Source organism: Gambusia affinis, linkage group LG02 (assembly GCF_019740435.1).
Source record: "Gambusia affinis linkage group LG02, SWU_Gaff_1.0, whole genome shotgun sequence".
Classification (NCBI taxonomy): Eukaryota; Metazoa; Chordata; class Actinopteri; order Cyprinodontiformes; family Poeciliidae; genus Gambusia; species Gambusia affinis.
In genome coordinates this window covers 19340456-19359767 of record NC_057869.1, presented here as the reverse complement: position 1 = coordinate 19359767, position 19312 = coordinate 19340456, and the positions used below count along the sequence as shown (strand labels likewise).

General features: G+C 38.6%; 1 protein-coding gene across 3 annotated transcripts in view; it reads left to right on the top strand.

The window, feature by feature from the left end:
• Nucleotides 1–19312, top strand: part of ankrd11 (ankyrin repeat domain 11) — a 113165-nt gene that overhangs the window by 33902 nt on the left and 59951 nt on the right. The window lies entirely within an intron of this gene.

The following is a 19312-nucleotide window of genomic DNA, read 5'->3' as shown; positions in this document are numbered from 1 at the left end:
GTATAAATAAATTTTTCTTCTCATTCCCCCTTAATCTATTAGTCTCCTTCCACCCAGCCCTCTTTGTGGCTCTGCAGCAACAAGAGCTGTTTCTGTTCACCTCTAAGAGTTGTCGAGATCTTCTTTCTATCAGTGGAAACCAGGAAAGCTAATCACAAAGCTTATTTTAATGCCAACAGTCTGGATACATGTTGCGTGTGTGCATTTGGGGGCTGGATAAACACCCTCGCACGCACACACACTCGGTCACACTCACACCAAACCCTCTGCCTCTCTCCTCCTCCCATACCTCTTGTGAGGCCAGTCACATGCTTTCCAGGCAAGCGGCTCAGTAAATCAGAATCCGAGTTTTATTTTTAACTGCTTTAAATCCTCAACCTGGTCTCATGGTTTGACAGAACTGACTGAAGTTGCTGGTGATCATTTGTTTCGTTGTCTTTGTTCTGATGTACCCGGTCACAGCCTCACAGCCAACGCTCTCCACATGCTGCTCACCTGAATTTTATCACACCAGGCCCTTTCTAACTTGAATTCCTAACATGCAGTTCACTGATAGTCAGACTGATATTTTTTATTATTTTGAAAGGTTGCACTGTTGCGATGGTAACAGTTGTCAGTAGGATTATTATTTTTTTTTTTATGTGTTCAAAAAATCATAGATGGCATTATGTAAGAAAGGATGAACATCTAAATTGATTATGCATCATTAAAAAGTTTAGTTGATCTTTAAAAAGGACCAATTTCAGTGAGCACAGATTTTTTTTATTTTTTACTAAGTTTCTGGCTAGGTCTAAGATGAGATGTTTTCATGTTGATTTTTGGTGCTGGAAGGGGAGGCTTGAAATGATCCACCGCTTTAATACTTATTAGCTAGTGAAGGAGGGAGTCGCTAAGCTGAGTTTGCAAGTATGCGTGAAGTGTGTGGTAGTGTATGCTTCACAGAGTCTGGTCCTGTGGTAGCTCTAATAGTGGCCTGTTTTCACAGCAAGATTTTGAAGCCATAGTTTAGAAGAGAGTACTAAATGTGCCAAGACTGGACTAGTGTTCCAACTTCATCAGCATCTGAATAAATGACATCAAAAAGATGTTAATATTTATGAAGAAGGATCGCCTGAAAGAATCCAATTTCCAACTTCAAAATTGAATGCTGCTCACTGCTGATAACTCTCTTTGCACTCATATTTCTACAGATGGGTTAGGACAAGGGTGCCCAAAGTCTGTCCTCCAGGGCCGGCATTCTGCACATTTTAGTTCTCTCCCTGGTGGCACCAACAACCTGTTCAGCATGTCAGTGTTCTTCTTAGGCCTTCTAACAATCCATCATTTGATCTAGGCGCTTTAAACCAGGGAGAGAACTAAAACATGCAGGATGCCAGCCCTCAAGGACCGACTTTGGGCACCCCTGGGTTAGGGCCTCGTCTTTAGAATCTATCTAAAAATAATTTTATAACTTGACTAAAGGAAGCAATTATGTTAAGTGATTTATAGCTTCCTGTAAGGAGTTGCCATCACAGTTGTGTTTGGCAAATGCAACTGTATAAATGTATGTATCAGCAAAATAATATTGGAATTAGTGATGTGAGGTATTATCTTGGGATGTACTATATACTGGCGTTAACATCATTATCGGCTGATTTTTAATTTAAAAATATTTAAATGTCAGTATCAGTCCGATAAGTAAAATTGGGTAGATATTAATAGCTTATCTATGTATCCATTTGTTGTTGTTTATGTTTGTGTTTCTCAAAGTGGAGGGGGGAGAATGCTGATGTAGGTTTTTCTGTGGTCTCAACATTGTGTTGTTTTTTACTGAGGCAGAGAAGAAGTGTCAGCAGTCTGTTCATTTTTTCAGGGGTTCAAAAGAATGGGGAGAAATATTGAATCTTGTTCATTAGTCACAACTACGTTGTTAATATCGGCATCGGCCCATGTTTTTATATCAGTGCATCCATACTATTATATCTTTTTACCTGCTTCAAGTAGTGTGAATATATATTGTTTCAGTTTTTTGCTTGTAGACTGTTTGCACAGAACTAGCAACTGTGCACCGTAGCTGATCATTAGTGGTTTTGCCTTTTATTTTGACTGTAATCTTTCAACAGTGAAGCTCAGAGGGTAGATGTCGGTGAGTTCGATTTGGTGCAGATGAAAGGCTAAAATTCTTGTAATCTCAGACCTCTACTGCTTTTCCTCACAGCTCCACTTCTATCTCCTCCTTTTCTTCCAAAGCAGGGTTTGTTCCTCAGGAGGGATTAGTGTGAGCAGCAGATCTGAACTGGGAAGTGGGGCCTGCCAGTCACATTACATAACTCGCCCCCGCTACTGCGGCTCTGCCTGGCCTGGCTGGAGCGACGACCATAAAAGCTTTGTTTTCCCAACCTTCCCTTTTTCCTTCCCCTGTGCTGCTCCTCCCCCTTCCCTTGGAGGCAGACTGCATACTGATGTTTTATAGAAGCAGTCTGTTTGCAGGGAACAGGCGAGCCTCTGTGGCTTGGAGTGTGGAGGAATACGCTAATAGCCAGTTGAATGGCAGGGAGCTTACATCTTAGGCAGGGGAATTTCAGGTCTACTGTTGGTCATACAATTTCAATGAAATGGGTTGCAAGGAGATGCAGTACTTGGCTTTATTGCCTGCCAAGGGTTTGGATTTCAGTATGTCCAGTGATTGCACAGAGGCTACAAGTTCATTCTGTGTTGAATTTCTCAAGGTTGACGGCCTGTAAGACAGTGTGAGAAAGACTTCCCCTGTTGGCTTCTGCTTCTCCTCTTTTTTTCTTTTATCTCATCATCCTGATTCTCATAGAGTAGAGCTTGCTCTTTCTACCTGGGAGTTTAGCTCTGTTAGTGGAGTTGGGGTCCAAACAAAGCATGAATCTTTACTTACCTTAAAATTTGATTGTTGTATAGTTTTGTCGCAGTTTCTGTAAAGTTCATTGGATGAAAGCACTCACTGCAGCTCCATGAGTTGTCACTCAGCAAACAAGGCTGTGAGTCCTTGAAGGAAAAAGTTGCCACAGATCAGCAGTTAAAACTTTGCTTCAGTTGTTTACACGGTTCCCTCTGCCACCAAGGGTGACATTTAGTGAACAAGATTTGCTGAGTGAATTTTAGCAAACACCTAACTGCAACATTAAATTGTAATTAACTTTTCTTAAATATTACCTAAATACAGATAGTAATTTCTGGAGTAGGACAAACCCTTAAAGCCGTTTAGCTATGACCTTTGACCTGGCGATCTGAAGTATTTCTCTGATTTTCATCGTCACATTCTTTTAATCTAGCTACATAAACGCCATCTGATTTGGTCTTGTTGTTCTAAAATATATTTTGTATAAAGAAGTTTATTATAACCACAATACTGTACTTGAATGCCACCTTTTTTTTTATTTAAATAAATGCATTTGATACTATAAAAATCCATGTCCCGTGTTAGGGGTACACATAAATTGACTGCAGTATAACTTTAACATGATAATATTACAAAACCTCTTAATTAAAAAAAATAGCAAATGTTTCCCCGACTATGGTGCTGTGTTGCTAATAAATATCAGACATATTTAATTGGTTTTAATATAAGGCATGTATGTCTTGTCTAATGCAACTATGCACATAATTGAAATGGAATACCACAGTTACTTGACATTGTCAAATAACTTATCTGAAATGATTCATCTCATCTGTGACAAAAAAATAAATCTTGATCAGTTAAGATCATTTATGTGGAAACATAAGACAACTAAATACCAACATGTTTTTGTATTCTTATATATTTTTGTCTTACCAATACATGGGGTTTTGATCAAACTGTTGTACTTAAAAAAATAAATGCATGATACACATTTAAGTATTACTAGATAATTATTTTTCCCTTTTTGCAGATGGCGAATGAATGATTGGTAGGTGCTGTCTGGCATCTAAAATACATGGCAAAGCATAATCTTGGCCTAAATGTTTGAACAATTTAGGCCAATATCTGTTTGAAATGTTGGTGTTCTTTGAATCCCTTCAGCTCAAAGCTTGTGTTTGAAAAATGGTTGAGAGATTATAAAGTAGTCCTATTAGTTTCCATGCTGTAAATCTAATCTGACACAACACATCTCAATGTGATGTAGCTTGAGTCTTATTTCCTTTTAGGCTTGTCAATATAATTTAGACTCCTTCGTTACCTTTTTTATCTTGAAATGAAAAAAGAACATGATTTATGTAACCGCATTAATTGGAGTAACACTGCTCGTTATGCCAGTTCACAGTAAATATGCAAATCAGGTAATCATCCGCTCCCCTCTAAAATGTAAAAACCAAGATTGTCAAGGACTCCAAGTCGCTGGCTTGCATTTGTGTACAATCTTGGCTACATCTCTGCATTTGGAAATGGGATTGGGTGTTCTTTCACTGCATCAGTCGAGAGCCAAGTTCCCATCAAAGAGTAGCTGCTACACCAAAGACTGTGTTTAGATGTGATGGCTAATTTTAGAGCTGCTAGGCCCTTGTCCAAGGTGGTGGAGGATAAGATAACATTGAAGTAGCCCTCCCTCCCTGCACGGTTGGGTTTTGTTTGTATACCCAATAACTCTCATTCAGCCCCCTGTGGATGTAGTGAACAGATACCTGTTTGTATGTTTACAAGAAAATCCTATTCATGCTTTCACCTCTCGATGAGTTTCAGAGCCCACTGAGGATTTGACAGCTGCATGTATGACCTAATAATAAGCCTTTCAATGTATCACAATGTCACGTGAACATGCAAGTTTCATATTTGAAGAAGTGCGTTGGACCTTTTCTTCTTCTTTCTTCTAATGAAAATGCAAGTGTACATGGCTATAATCAAAACCTTTTCCAGATATTAAAGGATTGCTTTAAAAGCTTGTGATTCCTCCCATTTTGGTTGGCGTCTCATGGGGTCAATAATTATTTGAACTTGACGATTGTTCTTTCTCTTTCAATGGTGATAGTATCACAATTGAGTATTATGATTAAAATCTCAATAGTAAACCAAAATATTGCAATTAAGACAAATAAAAAAAAAAAAAATTGTAGCTTGCCAGATGTATTTGGTGTTGAAATGTTTCCAAAAAGTTTAAAAAGACTTCTAGTTTTACAAAGTCGGGCCATAAAAAAATATTTTTGTGTAATAACATTAAGGCATGCAAAACTACTAAAATACTTTGTGATGTACTCATTGAACACGCATGCAGCAGAGCTGTCCCAGCCAGGCCTTTCTCCCCTGTCCCTCTCACAGCCACAGAACAGTGACCTTGGTTTCAAGTAGCTATACTCTGTTAGAAAGCCAACACCTCTCTGGGGATGGGCTGACCTTGTTGTCTGACACACTGTAAGTCTGCACGCCCCTCTGTGTCTCTGTCTTTTATTCACTCACTGGCACATCAGTAGCAGTAACAAGTCATTCTGCCTCAATTTCAGTGTTTCAATATTGGAAAACTGTCCTGTAAGTGAGCAAACATCTTTGTTTTGTAGATTAAACACAAAGATAAAGAAACTGGACATTGAGCAGGTTAGGGCCTCTCCCTAACCAGGTGTTTCTTCTTTAGACTTCTTGCTCTTTCAGCAACGGCATACTTTATGAGGATGTGAAGCAGTGCACGTTGTCTCGCACCCCAGTCTTTATGCCCTTGTCTTTTTTCTTTTTTTTTTTATTTCTTGTAGTTATGCATCTGCATGCAGTAAGTGAGATAATGAGTTGAGACATGCTTATCCACTTTGTTCAAGCCTTACAGGTGGATAGTTATTATAGAATAGTTTCCCCCTCTATTATAATGGTTATGCGTTTCTCTGAAACAGCAGTAGCATTGTTTAAATAAACCATCCATGGCAGCTGTAAACTCGATTAAGACCTGTTGGAATCTGTCTTGTTTCCTTTCCTCAATCATTTACACAACACCACAGCCTCTTGTTGCTTGGTGGACTTCTTTACAAATTGCATATATTCTTTGGGATGTTTGTTGTGACAGTAAATCCAAGGAGAACACTTTATCTGTATTTGCATGAATAGTTCGAAATTTTGTCTACAAAATAAAGTTTTGGCACTTCTATGGCTGTTAATCAAAATGCAAACACAAACTTATATTGGAACTAGAATTATAATTTAGTATGGGGAAAAAAAACAAAATGATTCAATCTTCACAATGTCCCCACCACTCTCTATGTACTCTAGCATCTCAGACACTGGCCACATTTATCAGCTTGGAGTGTGTGGATGCATCAAACTTAAAATCTGATTATAGGAAATGTCGCATCCAAGCCTTCATTTAAGACTGAGAGATTCCACTTACTGATGTTCTAATGAGGATCGCAGAGCTGATTTTTTTGTTGTTGTTTTTAAGACATTTTGTTGTAATGCACTTGAGCTTGAACAAAGAAATTGTTCTTTATTACATTACCTTTTCATTTTTTGTCTGATGCTCCTATATAATGTACATTTTATTAAATCTCAGTCCACACATCACCCTAATATAAATCAGTGATCTGCAGTGTAATTTCCTTACTTTTAAAAGACTTTTTAAAACTTTCTCTAAATATGAACGATATGAAATGGATACTAATGCTGAGTACTTCAATAACTATGTTAATAATCATCAACCCATACTTTCATAACTATTTTCGTTTCCTTTGTGACAATATCCACACCACTCTGTAAGCTTGAGTCTCTTGGCCATTAAAATGTCCACCATGTCGGCATCAAGGGCAGTGAACGTATGCCCAGCTAAGCAAGGATGGTGGCATCAACTAAATCACCTATTGGTTACCTAGCAAACAACCTGGGGAGTAACTTGTACAGCAGCAGTTTCAGGTTTTGCCACCATACCTCATAACTGCTTAAAAATAAAATGGCATGGGGTGAAAGGAGAAAATAAATACAACCTGAGTGGAAACAGTGTATTAACCAGGAAAGGTGATGTCTCATGTTTCAGATAAGACAAAAAATGAATTGGTAATCATCTATCGATTGAAATAAAACCCTCATTGTTTTTCAGGCATGATAATGTCCTGCTCTGGTATGATCTTTGGAACCTGAACTTTCAGACTCATTGTTTGGTAACCATGAGGTTGCATAATCACTAGTCAGCATTTGCAAAGCTGCATCTTTTTCTTGCTTTTTTATTTAGTAGTGTTTTTTTTTCCGTTTGTTAGGTTGGTTTTGTTTACATAGAAGTTGCTGAGCTTTTCATTATTAAATGGGTATGTTTCCCATTTAACAGTGTGTAACTTTGCATGGAGTTTGAAGTTGATCTCAGCACCATGTGCACTAGGGTTTGTATAATCACATTCTCAGCCCAACCAATATGTAAGCCCATGAGTTCTTTTAAGAGTATCTAGAAGTTTTTCACTGCTTTAAATAACAAAGGACATTTCTAAAATCAGACGTATTTTAGTTTTTCTATGTACAGACTAATTTTACCCATGTGTTTGTACTTTGTAACAAGCTGCATGTTATATGAAAGCTAGTTTAGGGCCAGCAGCTAGGAAGGCAGATGAAGCAGATGGACCTGTTTGGACATAACCATTCCCATGCCACCATATTCTTCCAGCGTTTTTCCACCTGCATAGCTCTTTGCAAACGACATCAAAGGGAGCAAAGTCTGTGTTCAAGTGTGTATGTGTGTATGCTTATACTACAAAAAAGGGAAAATGGACATAAACCCAGGACAGTGAAAGAAGTCTTGCCTAAGCAGAATTTTGCTTACAGGCCGTGTTTCTGCCTCTGCGCTGCCTGTCAGGATCCACTCTGCCTTCTCTCTCCAGCTCGATCTCCCTCTGGTGCACTCTGCTGTCTGATCTCTCAGCCAAAGCAGCACTTTTATTTATTTATTTTTCTGCCGAATGTTTTACCTTTTCTGGTATATACTGTAGTCTGGAGTCATTGCAGCTTGTTAGACCCCACTGCTTACTGATACACAAGTGTTTTAACCTCCCAGGCGACGGTCTTGTTGTTCTGAATGTGTTTGAGTGTTTAATGTTTCATGAGGGTAAAAAGAAACTTTTTTTTTTTAGCAGATTTTATTCTTATAAACTGTGTAGTTATCAACTCAAGATAAATTTTATACCTTAACCCTACATTGACTAACATAGTAGCACGCCACCATTGTAAACTTTATTATGGGGGCTACAGCAGTTGATACCTGAGCTGTGCAGAAAGCAATGCATTGCTTAGTGATTACAGCCACAAATTTTTATGGTCGACACTGGCATGTTTCAGATGCACCGTCACCTTTGTTGTCTTGCTAGTTTATGTATGTTTCAGGAAACTTTAAGACAAAATTATTTACCATTTCTGGCATTATTGTTATACATCTGTACTTCTGCCTGGCTTTGAAAACATGGCAATACTTAGTTTTCCAATAAAACCTTCACCATAGGTGATATAAATTAATGTATTGGGATCAGAATGACATAGTATCATTGTAGAGTCTGTAATGACTGAATATCCACATCAGATACCATCTAGTCTGTCTAAAACAGAACTGCTGTAGGTTATGTATTCAAATCATTATCTCCAGACCCAATTTTAGTACATCCAGTCCATCCATTTCCATCCACCCATCCATTATCTGTTCACCCTTGTCCCTAATGGGATCCGGAGGGTTGCTGGTGCCTATCTCCAGCTACGTTCGGGGCGGGAGGCGGGGTTCACCCTGGACAGGTCGCTAGTCTGTTGCAGGGCAACACAGAGAGATACAGGACACACAACCACGCACACCTAGGGAGAATTTAGAGAGACCAATTAACCTTACAGTCATGTTTTTGGACTGCGGGAGGAAGCCGGAGAACCCGGAGAGAACCCACGCATGCACAGGGAGAACATGCAAATTCCATGCAGAAAGACCCCGGGCCGGGAATCGAACCCAGGACCTTCTTGCTGCAAGGCAACAGTGCTACCAACTGTGCCACTGTGCAGCCCTACATTCAGTCCAACGCGTAAAAAAACATTTTTCCCTTTTCAAATGAAAGACATTTAATTAGCTAAAATATAGGTCCTTTATCTTCAAAAGATATGCATTAAAATATATGACTATTTAATATTTATTTTTTGAATGAAACAAACAAGAAATATTTTTATCTATAGAAACGGTGTTTTATGGAGTTGGCAAATGTTTACCTTCTAAGCTAGGCTGCTAGTAGCGGCCAGGAAAGGACTACTCTTGTAGGTATCCTCTGAAAGCAGTGAGAATAAAAACATCTTCAAAAAGCCTTTCTCATGCTCTAACCTGCATTTAACAGTTTGCTCTTTAGTTGTTGAAATATTCCTGCAATCAATGAACAAACAACACATTTTTTCATCAGCACACTAAGTGAATATAGTTTTATTGTTTTCGTTTTAAAACTTTAACACTAACTAAATATTTATACAAATCTTTATGAAGGTAACTCATTAGGACCAGAAATCTTTGAGCCCTGCAACATAAATGTTAATACATTATGCTGAAGGAAGATAAACTAAAGAAACCATAAAATTGACCTATTTGTGACATTAGTCCAGGTCTCGGTCTCAATACAACAGCTTTTACTGCTACTTTGATTACATTTTCAGTATATTTTTATGCTCTCTGTCAGGATGGTTAATGAAGCAATCACCATTATGATGCATTTGAGGTAAAACACATGGAAATGGGCTGTACATCCAAGTACGTACATGGGCTGTACATCCAAGTACGTACATCCGAGGAATTTGAGAGTCACATCATTGGTAGAGGAGTACTGAGTTCTGGTTTAATGGAGAATCAATGAACGATGAGTAAAGTTTCTGGAAGACTCTCCCTTTACTCGAACTACTCCAAATAGAAAATCCCAGGGAAAGATCAATAAAAAGTCTCCCTGTTTTACTGAAAAAAAAAAACAAAAAACATTTTGTGTAAAAATATATTTTTTATTTTTGTTAACTTTGCATTGTATTTAAAATTTTTTACCTGTTCTGGATTTCTGCCTATAGTGAGCAAATGTGGGCTAATGAAAAGATGTAATCAGAGATCTTCCTTCCAGACTTCTGTTTCCACCAACAGTCTATCCATTGTCACCAGACCGACTCCTGCTGTTGTCGACCTAAAAAAGTGAGAACAGATTATGGAATCAGGGTTAGCAGGACAGAGACGTCTGTGGTTTTCCCCAGCCCTCCGTGACTTTCACTAGAGTTGGCATAAGTGTTATTACCCATGTAGCTAATTCAGAACAGCAATTTCATAATTTGTGGGTTTCTTGTCGCAACGATTAGTTATTAATTTAGCAAATCCTTCCAAAGAATATTTCAGATTTTATTTGGTCATAACTAGGAGAACATTTTAAAAATGCCATAATGAGATGGTTAAAACACAACATGGAAAAATCCACATGGAGGAGTTGACCTCACAGGGCATAAGCTTCAATAGTCCAGTGGTCTGTAAAACCTTTAAAAATAAGTGCAATCATAGGAGGACTGTTTTATTGGTCTTATTGTTTTCAGACATGTAAATGATCATAAAAAAGGGCAGTAATAAAGGCATGAGAGGGAAAAATGTGATTTAAGCTCGTTTGCACTTAGGCACACAAATCACTAATGAGATACAAAGTAAGTTTTCAGGGGGTTTTCCACAGCAGTCATCAGTATAGCTCTGCTTTTGTTTCTTCTGCTGTTCCCCATCTAGTGGAGCGCGCCTCTTTTGTGACCTTTGATTAATGTAAGTGCATTGCTGTGGCAGTCTCACAAGCTCCACACCCTTGATATCAGGCTTATATCAACATATTTTTAGATATGGAACAAAGCTGTCTTTGTTGCTGAACGAGCAGATATTTTTAATTCTTCACATGTAGGTTATGAAATTGAATATTGTTACACACGGTCGCTATGACCCATCTGTCTGCTGTTGACCAGTTTATCCAAGTTACTTGCACTTTTGTTTTGCCAAAACGGATACATAAAGACTGAAACCATACTATCAATGCAACATCAGCAGACTGAATGCTACACTGCATACAGCACACTGCACACACTATGGACCAATAATATGTGCATAAATTGGTTTTCTTATTATTTTTTATTTTGTTAAAAAGTGGATTTTAGTATTGTAGTTGGACCTATAAATGGGTTAAAAAAAATCTAGAAATTCCTAGAATATTTGTTTCATTGTTGGCTGTGACCCCTCCAAGAAAAAAAGTCAATTTTTCAGTTTAATTTTAGCTGCCTAAATTTTCTAGCAATGTATTTTTTTTCCATCTCATTATTCAACATTTGCTCCAGTTGTGAGGATTATATTTAGAAGCGTTGTTGGGTAGAGCGACACTCTGTTGGTAGCAATGCTATTCAGTGACTTATTCTGTACATGCCAGGCATGTTTAAACCCTACTGTCCTGCAACTGCTTGTGTCTTCCTGAGTCAATCATTGTCCATTGTCTTTTCTTTTTTTTTCGTATTACAATGTTTTTATTTACCCAATAACCTAGTGCTGTTCTTTCAGTTGCATTCAACTCTATAATAATGACGAGCAGAATATTTCGCATGCCCTTGTAGGAATATATTTTTTCTCCTGAGCCAGTAAAACCAGGTTGAGTGTGTAAGGCTTGGTCACTGGCCTGTGTCTATAAGACAGGGATTGTCAGAGGAGTTTCATGGGAAAACCACAGCTTATGCTTTATTCAAGCAGCAAAGAAGTACAAAAATAGTTTTGTTTGTCCTTTTTGTAAGATGAGAAGTTGCTGTGGTTTTACGTTATTGGCTAAATCCAGTTGACTTCACCAAATATTTCTTGGTTTGTGGATCAATGACTTCAATTAATACACCATTATCTACCTGGAGCTGTCAGTATAGGTTTATATTATCACTAAATATTTAGAATGCAGATTCCAGATATTGTTTTCTTTTCTTTTTTCCCCACCATGTATATCCAGAAGGGGAGAGTGACTCGCACTCATCCACCCTCCCATTTAGAGAGTTTATGTGCTTGTTAGGAGCTGGTAGCTTGTTTGTGACAGTGATGTGTTCAGATAAGACATCGGAGGTGTGTTTACTGTCTATTTTATGCCCTCCATCTTTTTCTGCTGCTCCTATTCACATTGCAAAGCTTCAAACTTGCCCACAGAATGCGCTTAGTTGGATATAGTGCTTTTATTTTGTGAATAATATAATGACTCATAATCCTAAACTCAAGAGTTAAACAGTGATGGCCAAATGAATAAGCACATGTGGAAATGCAACTCCTTTGTTAATATAAATGATTACAAAGCATGTAATCTCCTGGTGGCATTAGAAGTTAAGTCTGTGTTTATTTTGCTTGTGCAAGATAACTGAAGTGCACAAGCAGTCAAAACAACGGTCAGAACGACTCATCTCAAACTAATGGGTAGGCGTTTTCTGCCTTTTGACTCTGAGCGTTTATCATGTGCTTCCTTTTTTCCAGTGATAGTTCCATATTTTAGTTTCTGTAGCTGGCAAATAGAGTGAAAAGTTTGGATGTGCAGATTTTGCACCACCACACTATTTTGGGTCTGTACTGGCTTACCGTCTTGCAGACATTTTTATTGCAGTTTGAAGTGCTGACGGAGCTCTGTGTGGCCGTCGGGCTGTCTAGGCAGTGCGTGTAACATTTCACCTGACTGTCCTGAACATCTGCCATATGCTTCACAGAGATAAGCACCTTGTTCTTGCTAGAAGTTTCTCCTTCTATTAAATGTCTGTTCAAAAAAATGTTACACCCTGCTCCTGGCTGACGCACATTTTCCATTTGAAGCACAAAAGTTTCATATTTTGAAAAGAATGTCATGTCGATGTGAATGCTGCCGAGTTGTTCTATGATTCCAGCTGTATTTAGTGAAAGCACACATATTCCCATCATTTACCGATGTGGTGTAAGTGATAGAAATAATGATTAGGATAAGTATGTTTGTGTGTTTATCGTCAAACTAAAAGAGCTTTAATCACAGCTAAAACTGTCCTCTGACGTGGGTACAGATCTGACTTGGAAAAGAAGGTTTTGTTGTTGCTTATACCTATCGCACCTCAAATGGCTGAGGAGAAAGTTGGGATATTTAAATGAGAGAAACAGGAGAAGTGATGGATGCTTAACCTCCAACAAACAGATGCTGGAGTTCTATTTTTTCAGCTTAAAGCTATCTTCCAATATTGTTACCTGGTGTTTATCGTTTGTCTTTCAAATCATCATTCTAAATATCTACTATACTATATTTAATTTACATTTGTTTTATACTACTTTTTGTCTGGGAAATCTGCTTCATTATTAAACTTATCTCACTTTATTATTTTAAAGCATTTTTGTTCTAGGCCATACTTTTTACAAAGGCTTCACTATTACCTGCCTTACGAGGAAGAAAGACATTTCTACTGTTTGAAACTATTTCCTGATGCAAGTGCCACTTATCCAGGTTGCCCTGTTTTAAAAATACATTTGGCAGGATATGCATGTGGTTTTTTAAAGCAGCGGACTGCAGGCTGGCTGCCTGAGCCTGACGAACTTGCTTCTTGCTCTTCTAGTTTTGCTCAATGAGGAGCCGAGCAGAAAAAAATGTTAGTGCCAATGAACAAATGTGATGACGACTTTATTGTAGCTGTAGGTTACAATAAAGTTGAGTTGATTTTATGTTTTAATAAAAAGCTATAAAATCTAAAATTTTGTGTAAATACTATTAATCCGTGTTTTTTATTGTACAGGGAAAATCATGTACCAGCTGGTACATGATTTTATGTTGTTTTTTCTGTTTTTTTGGGGGGTTTTTTTTATCTCCAACACATCTGAGTGTGAGGTGTACAGCTACAGTGCAAGTGCCTCAGAGTTACTGCAGAGTAAAATAACAGTTCATAACTTCTCTTTAAGACCAATCCTGAATTCCTTTCAAAAGCTGCACTTTTTTTTCCCCATTTCTGAAATGTTGGTGACCTCATGCCAGCTTCACCTGTGCCCCAATTTCATTGTGTTTTTCCATTTTTTTTCCCCGTGCTCTGCCTCAGCCAACTAAAACCAAAGCCAGAGAGAAATGAGGTCATAGGTAGCGGTGTGAAAAGAAAGCACAGTATTTATTTCTGGGAACTAAAGTGGACAGAGAGGGTAATGCTATACCAGTAATAATCTCTATTTCTTTCTATATTTTGTATAGAAAGAAAGTATATTTTGTAGGTTTTATATTATATTAGAACTGTAGGATATTAAGAAAATATTGCATTTTGATATTAATGTAGAATGCTATAATAATGCCAGATGCATTTATTCTCCCTTTTATTTCTTTTCCATCATTATGATCTTCCTACCCTCTTTCTACAGCCTCGCACTTTAGCATTGTGGATACTAAAATCTTTAGCCAGTATTGGCAGCATTAGTCCATCCAGCTGTCGAGATATGCTTTTGGCAAGCATTTTAATGCACGGCACCTGGAATATTGTAGCAAACCAAATGCAGCACCTTACCAGGCTTTAAAATTGTAATATTGTATGCTTTAAAATTGCTACGTGTGATTCAGTCATTTCCATTAAAACCTGTGGCATGTTTGACAAAGTGCAGATGAATCTTATTGTCAGTGCAGATAAATGTTCACTAACAGATGTGTGAGGAAATTGGTGAAACGAGCTTCCACATTTAAAATATGCAATTTGAGAGGAGACAAATCACTGGAGCCGTTCTTGTTGCTTGGAAACATACAGTGGATAGCAACTGCCTTGTTCAGAGTCAAGCGGCAGACAGAGAAGGATAAGGCATATGAATGTTTTTTTTTATTTTTTGTATTTGTAGCTATATATTTGCTGGGTGATTCTTCTCCTGCCATTTCCGAATCATAGTTGTTGTGCTCTTTGTTGAAGTAAATAGTTGTTTGGTGTTGGCAGAAGAGTTTGGCTTCTAGTTGTGGTGGTAAAGGTTAGCATGAAGAGCTTGGGAATGCATTATGTCAACAACGGTGCACACAAAGATGGCAGAAGACGCATGTTTGTGAGCGAGTGGGAGGATGGTGGAGCACTGGGTAGCATGTTCTGATGGAGCCGGATGTGTACGTGATCAGGAATGAGATGAGATGGATCTGCTCCTCACCTGTCCCGTAGAGAGATTTTTTACACACACACACACACACACACACAGGATATGAAGGGTACCCTTCCCTGAGTGCTGGTGGGATAATCTGATGAAGCTCCCCAGCAGCATGTGTGCCCACCTGTTAGTACAGCCCCTCGTTCCCACTTCAATCACTACCACATTACTGAGGAGGGAAAGGTGTGTGTTTAGATGAATGTGCAACTGTGCTTCTTGAAATCTAAAGCCTTTAAATGTTGAAAAGGTGACTGGTTTGTTTGCAGTTCTTACCAAATAGCAGAGATTATCTGCAATATTTCTTTCACATTTGGAGATTTGTGGTGCCAAACTTGAACTTTATTGTTGAATTCTTTGCCACGTTTGCATTTAGATGTGGGTTTAGATTGGGCTAGAAAGATGCGTTTGATTGCTACAGTGTTGAGGGTAGCAGAGTCGAGCAAGGAGGAGTTTTATAACCGAGTTTGCTTTGCAACTGTGCTGAGTAGCTGCACAAGCAAATCCTTTGAGCTGCTCCGCACTTACTAACACTTAAACAGCCCCTGTTATTATTCTGAAACAGACTTCTCTAACCAGCAGGCCTCGCTGCTGTTGGCGTGGTCTTTAACACCCTCAGCAGTTGTATAAATTAATCATCCGGGTAGCTAGAAAGGATAGCTGACAGCTGTTGAGTTGCTGACCAGCTGCTTTCCTGCCATGTCAGTGTGAATGTCGGTGTTTTCTGTGCAGCAGAACTCGTTCAGACTGAGCTGGTTGTGACAACGCAGCTCACTAAAATCCCTTCAAGTAACTACTGCAGAGCAGGGCTCGCTTGGAAACCAGTCCTAATTCCATTTGGTCATGACTGTTGATGAATTTGATATTACTTGATTATTGAGCGAAAAAAATATAACAGTCTACAAAGTAAAATCATATCATTGTATTGAAAAATAATGGAAATTTAATCTAAAAAAACAGGAGTGTTTAATCGTCAACCACAATTGAAAAATGTATTATTACATTTTCAACTGAAGTACAAATATAGAAACAAATTCTGAATCTTTGTCTGTGATGAAAGCCTGTTTGGCTGCGCATCAGCACCAGCAAAGGGGAGATTGGAGGTGTATGCTAAAGAGTGGGCTCTGACGTGAATAACAGACAACAAAAGTGTAAAGCAATAAATGACAAAGTGCTGAAGCTATTAAGTAAGGTGCTGAATGCCGAGGAGCAATTTAGATGGAGTGGCGTGTCCTTTCCTTTCTTTGTTGTCTCCTTCTCTTGGCTGAAGAAGCCGGCACTCTCTCATTGGTCTCCTGCACTTCCTCTCTGCAGCTCAGCGGCTTTCACACTCTGCAGAAACATGAGCCTGAATAAATTGTCACACGCTCACAGATTATCTTCCCAGGATGTTATTTTGTGCAGGGAGGATGTTTGAAATGCCAGTCACAAGCACACTGCCCCTCCCCCATCATCTCTCCTACACTGTTTTTTACAATGTATCCTTGAGCAGCCATGGATTGGAGCAATCTACTGTTGCTAGGCTCTACCAGTGTTTGTTTTTGATTTTTTAATGTATAAGTGTTATTTTTTAGCATTTGTTTCCCGGCACTGATCGCATCAGTGTAGTGTAACAAGGCAACAAGTAGGCTTTTCTCACCCAAACACTTTATGGAGTCTGATTTACAACACAGCTATTCACACCATCCTGCTTGTTCCTCTGAACCAGCCCCTCTGTCTCTCTCAATGAGCATCTTCCTTTTCATCTCCCCTCCGTCCCTTTCTAGTCTTGTTCCCCTCATTTCCTTTTAAAAAGTAACCTAGCCTGCCCACCTCCTGAGCTAACAGGGCGAGATGAGCCATTCGAGGCATAGAGGGAGGAAGATTGAGCGCGGCCGAGGCATTGACAGAGTAGTGAGGCGCAGCAGGGGTGTGGGAAGCTAAATATAGAGTGGGTCTTTGGAGCCGGGATGATGTCACGGGCCATGGAAGCAAAGAGAGGCAAACAGGAGAAAAACCTGCTGGGTTTAGAGGCTGCAGTCACTGCCATCAATTGACCAACAATCACAAGGGATGTACAGATGTGAACATTTTGGCCGACATCGATACCCATTATAAATATTACAGATATGGTCGATAATTGATATTTACCAATATTATATATGTATTATATATATTTCATCACCCTTTCCACACATTGATAAAAACAACCACACCACTGATTTTACCTCTGCCTCTCAGTAAGACTGCCCACAATCCTGTGCTGCATCACTATCATTAACATGACCAACCTCCTCCACTCCCCTCCAGAAACAAATGGCAACAAGATGGAAATAAATATTTGTTGTTAACATGGACCCAGTTTTATTTATCAGGCCGATACTGATCGGAGAGTCGGGCTTACAAGGATGTGAGCCCCTAGGCTGGAGCCGGTTCTGGTGCCTCTGCACTAAGGAATAATTACTTTACTAATGCAAATTACTGTACATTAATAGGTAGGCATATACATGAACAGGTATGAATTCATGCATGGTAAGTTTAGTATGTCCTCCAGCTGATAACTCGATGTTGTTCCCAAAGAAATTGACGGTAACTTTATAGTTTTCTAATACTTGAATATTTTTTATATTCACAAAAATTCCAATATTAATATAACTAATACAACTTGGAGCCTTTTTGAAAATCGTTGCCCTGGTCTTCAGTCTTATTCCAACGTCTGGCCCAGCTGATATGTTAAAAATTACTAATATTGATCAAGACTGACATTAGTGACATTACATTGTACATCCCAAATAATTATATGCGTTACTTATTAATGTTTCAAGTGGCATATTGTGGATTAGTTGGGGTTTTTTTTAAAACCATGTCTTGTTTTTGCACTTTGTTTTCTCAGTTAGGATTTATGTTTTAATAGGCGTGTGAACTGGCATGTGTGGTACATCTGGATTAGCTGGAATTAAGCAGGTAATGTGGAAAAATGATGGCTGTTTTCATGTTAATATACATAGTGTGTTTTGGCTTGATGATAATTCCTTTAAAAATTTACAGGACGTATAAAAAAAGAAATGTGGAGGCATACTGCGGAAACTTCTTGGCTCGTACGCTCCACATCCTTGTTATTTGGGAGGCTTCTTTTCTGCCCAGCAATAATATGCAATCTTCACGTTTCTAGTAACAGCTTAATGTGGACATGTAAAAGCTGCAGTAAGAGGATATGGTAAACACCGAGTGTATGAAGCAACTCAGGGGATTGCAGTTATTTTGTAAGCACATACATCCACTCCATGTCTTTTGCTGTGTAGGTATTATAGCAGAGCACAGTACAGAGGACGATGGTCACTTCAGAGGCATCTGTATATCAGGAAGTAACATCTGACTGACATTTTCATTTGAGGCTTTATTAGTAGTTGAAGGAGATGAGGGCAATGATTCTTGAGCTCTTGCCACATTTGCAATACAGTCTACAAAAAAACTATAAAAAAGTTACGTGAACTGTTGCCCTTAATGATATTGTGATCCCAGTCGTCCCCTGTGATTATGTGTAAAAACAGCATTGGTTATCCAGCACAGAATTTTTATCTGTCATGGCTTTTGCAGGGTCAGGGCCAGTAAGGCTTTTATTGCAATGCGGCAGCTGCACCACAAAGCTAGGGCCTATTTCTATTGATCCTTAAGCCTGATGGATTCTTAAGTACAGAAGGCTGGCTTGCCTGGTTGGAGCTGTCTTGTATCATCTGCATTGACTCACCCTGCTCATGCTGATAAGCTGCCTCCTTTTCCAGAAACCTAAATGTCAGGTACTTCGAAAGCAATTTACACAGAAATTAAAATGTTCACATTTTAAAACACGGTAAAAATTTTGAATATATCTAAGTGAAAAAACAACTCTTCAAAATGACCCCATTCTACTGAACTCTGTACACTTATCAGTAAAGTTGATAAGTGTACATCAAACCCTCTTTTAAAAGCTATCTTTAAAGTAGGGAGTGTCTGCTTACAATACATCCTTTCTGTTCCTTTCACTATTTCTGTCTGTTGACATTCACCTAGCAACAGTCTTTTAGGCCAAATAGCTAGACCCTGTAAACCTACATATTTAAAAAGTATTTTTTAACTAAACAAAATTTCTGGATTAATCTTAACTAATAGTTTAATTCTTCTTAATATCTCAATAAAATGGGAAACGCTGTGACCAAGTTTGTCCCTTTTCTTTTGATATGCTTTTCTCTCTTGCACATTTCCCTCATGTGTTCATAAAGTAATGTCTGTCTTGTCTAGGTTTCCAGGCAACGCACAGTAAAATTGTCTTAGTCTTTGATTTC